The sequence below is a fragment of the Dipteris shenzhenensis genome, chromosome 11, assembly GCF_047967505.1.
Source record: "Dipteris shenzhenensis isolate YYH24624 ecotype China chromosome 11, Dip_SZ_1.0, whole genome shotgun sequence".
NCBI lineage: Eukaryota > Viridiplantae > Streptophyta > Polypodiopsida > Gleicheniales > Dipteridaceae > Dipteris > Dipteris shenzhenensis.
In genome coordinates, this window is record NC_141606.1 from 24540935 (window position 1) to 24547654 (window position 6720).

The 6720-nt window shown below is 44.7% G+C and overlaps 1 pseudogene across 1 annotated transcript; it reads left to right on the plus strand.

Annotated features, from left to right (window-relative positions):
• The first annotated feature begins 2502 nt into the window (after positions 1 to 2502).
• LOC147896803 (pentatricopeptide repeat-containing protein At5g27110-like) lies at positions 2503 to 6720 on the plus strand (annotated as a pseudogene). The gene is made up of 2 exons (XR_015541771.1): positions 2503 to 2986; positions 3079 to 6720. The product of XR_015541771.1 is annotated as a pentatricopeptide repeat-containing protein At5g27110-like (transcript).

Consider the following 6720-nt stretch of genomic DNA (forward strand, 5'->3'; position numbering starts at 1 on the left):
GAATAGTTCCATTGATAGCAGATATAATGGATTTAGCCTAAAAGTAGCAAATATTTAGTAGATAACATCCACCGCAATGTGTAGTTGTAGAGAATTGATAATAAGAGCTTCAATTTGCAACATATGAAAAGACTGCAACATAGGAAATCCCCCTAGATAGTAGAAACAAACATAGGAAAGACTACAATATATCAAAAGACTGCAACATAGGAAATCCCCCTAGATAGACGAAACAAATAATGCTGTACGAGTTTCCTGAACTAGACTTAAGCAAGAAAATCTTTTGACGCCTTCCATGCTGCTCGATTGTAACATTTCTAACTTGATCAGCTTGTTGCTAGGGCGTTGCTATCAATTGTCAGTTTCTTTTCTTCGATTGCAAGCTCTTCAATTCTTCAAAAACCTTCATACGTTTTGAGAGGGACACCCAAAAAAAGCCTTGAATGCTTTATGATAAATACTACTGTCTTGAAGTAACTAGCAGCTCCAAAGAATTCCCTGGATATGAATAATTTGCTTTTGGAAAACTATAGAACTTCTAAGAGGTGAGAAGCAACACCACCAAATTTTCGGCTAGAAAACTCATTGAATCCAACAACAAGTCTTTTTCATACAAATGCAAGCTAGTCACCATTTAAACGAAGCCTTAAGCAAAAGGTCTTCCAGTAGGGATAAGAGATAAAAGCTCTTATACTATGTAGAAAAGTAGGATCTAAGTGCTCACAAGGGAGAGTTCTCAAAACATGGTGAAAGATCACCCAAGAAGAACTCAAACTTGAAGACCACTGCAAGAGACAAGAGCTTATTCAACGTCAACTATTGGACTTCATTCCACATCCACACATCCCATCTATGTGCATTCTTGTACAAAAATTAGGATTAGGGTGCTGAGAGAAGGGGGCTAAAGCTTGAGAGAAGGAAGAGAGTGGAAAGAAGGCCCAAGGGGCTGAGAGAAGCAAGCTTTGATAGAAGGGGGAAAGAGTGGAGAGAAGGGGTTGGAAGGGGATTGAGTGGATGGAGGAGTGGAGATAGGGGGCTAAGAGGAGAGGGAGGTTCTAAGGGGGCTTGAAAGGGGGTTGAGTGGATGGGAGGTAGTGTAGGAGTTGGAGCAGCAAACATGACTAGCAAGTCGTGCGATGAAACTGCACAAAAAAATGCCATTTGGGATTTACCTGGTCCATGATCCACCAATATCCAAAATTCTAGATCTAGGTCTGGAATGCATTCCTGGAACACCGAATAGGTTCTCACTGCATTCCATCTCTAAGAACATTCCGCCGGTGATGTTCTAGAGTTCTCAAACGTTTTGGAATGGGGAACGTCGTTCCTTGGTAACTATGCTCTACAGTAAGAAGAAAAAAATCTCATTGGAATCAAGCAGAAAAATGCCCACACTATACATGTTATAAGTGTTGGATAAATAGAATCAATGCCCCACATGTTAGCCCCAAAATGGGGCTTGATGCTCATAGCATGTTAGGGGGAAAACAAGAGGTACAATGGCTCCCATGTGGTGGCGTGAAAGACTGTCACATGGGCATCACTATGGCCTATATATATGGCTACATGTAGTCAGCCACCATGGGGCTATGGACAACGGCCAATGGGTTGGGGCAGGGCAACAATAGCGGCATATTTCAAAGGGTAGAATAAAGAACCATAACAGCCTAGTAGAGATTGGAGTAGTTGGCACAGCAACCTCGAATGGATTGGCCATAGGAAAACAAGAGCTAGCAAGAGTAAGGGCCAATTAGAGGCTACAGGGGCCAACAGATGGCAGCCAAACTGGCCAGGTTAGCCGTACACATAGACTGCTAGGTCAATAGATCTGTAAACCTGGTCATCCAGTTTGTTGTATGGGTGGGTTGGTTGGCTGGCTAGGTCAACCAATATGATAGTTCTAGTCTATTGTATGGGTCAGCTGGCTGGCTGACTAGGTCAACCAATACAACATTTCCAGCCCTATAAAAGGCCCAATGTAGGGGCATTATTTAGTTTAGTCTTTTGGTACTGTAGCCTCTTCCTTGGTGTAGACCAACAACTTGTTTGAGAGTGGAGTAGAGTAGTTGCATGCTAGGTATAATGCAATGGGATCAAGAGGTGGTTCTGGTGAAGGGTTTTAGTAAATACTACAAAGTGGAAATATCATATGTCAAATTTGTGGTGTTACGGTCCAACAACTTGGAATTGTGGACTAGGATTGGAATGATAGACTAGCAAGGCTATCACCTCATGGGAATGTTCTAAATTTGTGCTCCTAATGAGCATTCAGCCTTGCTAGCCCAAGCGGGGAGCCCTCTTACTTCATGCCTTGAGGCTAGGTAAAGTGCCCATTGAATCAACTAGCCATTTAAATTTGCGTACCCTTGATAGATGTGATCGATAAACTGTAGCATGTGCTTCTAAAACATGTTTTTGTATGATACCATTGTGTAGATCATACCAATGTACTAAGGAGGCCTCCCTGTGCCAGGCAGTGGCGCTAGCATAATATTGTTGTGGCCTTATGGCTCAAAATCTGGTGGTTGAATGCTAGTTTGGACGCTTGCATTTCTCAAGTTCCAGCCGAGCATTTCGCTGCTGGATTGGTGTAATCCGGCATTCATTGCTGAAAGTCCCTACTGCTGCTGAGACGTTCTACAACATGTGGTGGAGACCTAGGACGTTGGGTCCGCTCCGTGTGTGGGGCTGCAACAGATGGCAGCCGAAACACGGCGGCGTCCGCCCACAGATGCAGCGGGCGACGCGGGGAGGCCCTCTAAGAGCGAGAGCGAGCGCGAGCGATCGAGAACTCATTTGTTTCTGCAAAAGAGAGAGAGACAACGAGCAGTCAGCTTCGTTCACGAAAGCCCAGACAAGCTTAAAGGGCGTAGGTGCCAGCGCCATCTCTCAGAATGACGCCCTCACCTATCATTTCACCTCCAACTTCATATGCTCGGCCACGGTTCTCATCTGGCCCTTTTTTAAGTACTTCGAGAATTTCGAGGTCAGGTTTACTACCTTGCTACTGCTGGACGGACGTCCTTTTCCTCGTCAAGGTTTGGCCTCTGCTGGTTTTCAGCGTGTTCCTGCTTGCAGATAGGGGGCCAAGGTTGCATGCAGATCGCTTTATGGCAGGCATACGTCACGAATCCCTCTCAGTGGCGGGACATTGGGCAATTATGTTGTTTTGATTCGTTAGGATGTGGTGAGTTGTAGCAGGCAAGGTTTGGGAATCGTTTGGCACTCTGAAAGTGCTTTGATTGGTTCGTTTGACGAGGTCGTGAATTTTTGCAGGCAAACTGATGAAAGACTCCAGATTTCAAGTGTAAATTTACAAATGTGTGACTGTGATACAACCCAGAATGGCTTAAAACCACGCTTGCGAGAGAGGAGGTCAATGCAAAGCAAGAAGAGGCGTGCTCAAATTGTAGAGGCTCTTGCTCTGCGGTATGGTCCGGCCACACCATCTTCAGTTCCAGGTTGATTGGTGGGAACTGCTGAGCTTACATGAGGCCCTCAGTATGTTGGACCGGATGTATGAGCTGCCTTCAGTTGAGAACCTTATTTGCATCTTGCAGAAATGCAGGAAAAAAAAATCTCTAGCACATGCAAAGCGTGTGCGTGCACACATTTGCAATATTGGGCTGGAAGCTCAGAGAGCTGTTGGGAACCACATTGTGCCAATGTTCGTTGATTGTGGAAGTGTGACTGATGCTCAGCAAGTTTTTGACAGGTTGGTACATCGCAATGAGCATTCATGGACTTCTCTCATATTAGGGTATATCCAACGTGGGCAAACACAGCATGCTGTAAACCTGTATCAGAAAATGCAAGAGGATAGTATTCATCCCAGCATGTATACCCTTATGGCCATTCTAAAAGCTTGTGCTAGGCTGAAAGATGTGGAAAAAGGCCGAGATACTCATGTTCAGATCGCACAAGAGGGTTTTGATAAAGATATTTTTGTTGGCAACGCTTTGATTGACATGTATGCCAAATGTGGTTCTCTTTCAGAAGCCTGGAAAGTATTTGACAGGCTCCCAAGTCGAGATGTCGTATCATGGAGTGCACTAATTGCAGGATATGCTGAACATGGACCTTGTTGGGAAGCACTGAAATGTTTTGAACAGATGCAACTGGAGGGGGTGTCTCCTGATGGTGTCATGTTTGTTTGTGTCTTAAAGGCTTGTGGCAGCATAGGAGCAATAGGTAAGGGCAGGGAACTACATGCTGAGATTGTGCAAAGGGGATTTGAAAGGGATATTTTTGTTAGCAACACCTTGGTTTACTTCTATGCAAAATGTGGCTCTCTTTCAGAAGCACGGGAAGTCTTTGACAAGCTGTCAATCCAAGATGTGGTGTCCTGGAATGCCCTCATTGCAGGATATTCTGAACATGGAGGAGGTCAGGAAGCACTGAAAGTCTTTGAACAGATGCAATTGGAGGGTGTATCTCCAGATGCTGTCACGTTTGTTTGTGCCTTACAAGCTTCTGGCAGTTCTGGTGACATATGCAAGGGCCGAGAAATACATGTTGAGATAGAAGAAAATGGATTTGGTAGAGATCTTATTGTGTGTAGCACTTTAGTCGACATGTATGCCAAATGTGGCTCACCTTCAGAGGCACAGGAAGTGTTCGACAAGCTGCCAACCCGAGATGTTGTATTATGGAGCACATTAATTGCAGCATACGCTGATCATGGACCTGGGCAAGAAGCACTAAAATGTTTTGAAGAGATGCAACAAGAGGGTATTTCTCCAAATAGTGTCCTGTTTGCATGTGTCTTGAAAGCTTGTGGCAGCATGGGAGCTATAGCCAAGGGCCGAGAAGTATATGCTGAGATCTCGCAAAAAGGACTTGAAAGCGATATGTTTGTCGGCATTGCTTTAGTTGACATGTATGCCAAATCTGGCTCACTTTCAGAGGCACGAGAAGTCTTTCAGAAACTGCCAGTACGAGATGCTGTGTCATGGAATGCACTGATTGCAGGATATGCTGAACATGCATCTGCTCAGGAAGTGATAAAATGTTTTGAACAGATGCAACTAGAAGGCGTATCTCCGATGGCTGTTACGTTTGTTTGTGTCTTGAAGGCTTGTGGAAATGCAGGGGACATAGGAAAGGGCCGAGAAATACACGCTGAGGTTGCACGAAAGGGATTTGAAAGAGATCATTTTGTTTGCTGCACTTTGGTTGATATGTATGCCCAATCTGCCTCGCTTGCAGAGGCACAGGAAGTCTTTGACAATCTGCCATTTCAAAGTGTTGTGTCATGGAATGCACTAATTGCAGGATATGCTGAACATGGACCTGGTCAGGAAGCGATCAAATGTTTTGAGGAGATGCGATTCGAGGGCATTTCTCCGAATGCTGTCACATTTGTTTGCGTCTTAAAAGCTTGTGGCAGCATAGGAGCTACAGGGAAGGGCCGAGAAATACATGCTGAGATTGCAGGAAATGGACTTGAAAGGGATCTGTATGTCTGCAGCACCTTGATTGACATGTATGCCAAATGTGGCTCACTTTCAGAAGCTGAAGAAGTTTTTGACATGCTACTTGTTCGAGATGTTGTGTCATGGAATGCAATGATAAGAGGGTATGGTATGAACCATGAGGGTAACTTTGCTATACAATGTTTTGATGACATGCAAGAGCAGGGTGTGAAGCCAGATATTGTTACGTTCACATGTCTTCTTTCTGCATGCAGCCGTACCAAATTGGTATTCAAGGGCCAAGAATATTTCAAGGTGATGAGAGAAGAATGTGGCATAGCACCAACAATAGACCACTATGCTTGCATGGTAGACCTTCTTGCACGAGCAGGAAATTTGTACGAGGCAGAAAAATTTCTTGAAACTATGCAGTATACTCCATCTGAAGAAACATGGACATCGTTGCTCAGTGCCTGCAAAACTTACGGGGAAGCAGAACTAGGACTGAGATGTTTTCAGCAACTTGTACTGATGCATGCAGATTCTGCTGCTTCATATGTACTAATGGCAAACATCTATGCAAATGCTGCCAGGTGGGATGATGCATACGTAATAGAGGGGATGAGGAAACATGCTGGGGCCAAGAAAAAGCCTGCAAATGCTTTAGTAGAGGTGAACAATACAGTGCACGAGTTCGTGATTGGTAACAACCAAGGCAAGGAAATTTCAGCAATGCTAAATATCTTGAGTTCACGTGCGAAGGGGGAAGGGTATGTACCGAATCTGGACCTGGTAGTGAGGCTTGGTTCCTAGCCAGAGAAAGAAGTTCCATTATGTGCATACACTTTCAGCCTCAACATTGCAAGTTGCACAATGACTCGGTTCCAGGAAGGCTATATCCAGGAAATCATCTTTAATACATATACCCTATTTAGCATTCAAGGGCCGTTTGCTCTTGTGCAGAGGTGTTGTGATACAAAAATGCCATGGATACTCGCTGGAAACAGACGTGGTTTGGTCAATTCCTCCCATCTGAAACCCCATAGGAGGACAGCCAGTGTTGGACACTTGCACAAGGTTAGGATTCAGGCTGCCACAATGGTGGCTCATAATTGGGCATGTATGGACTGCCTTCTCCTTTACTGCAAGCCCCTTGCACAAGGTTAGGATTCAGGCTGCCACATTGGTGGCTCATAATTGGGCATGTATGGACTGCCTTCTCCTTTACTGCTAGCCTTTGTCACAGTTGTTTCTGCCTTTCACGTCAATTGAAGAAAGAAAGAAAGAAAGTTTATTAAAGTCTTCG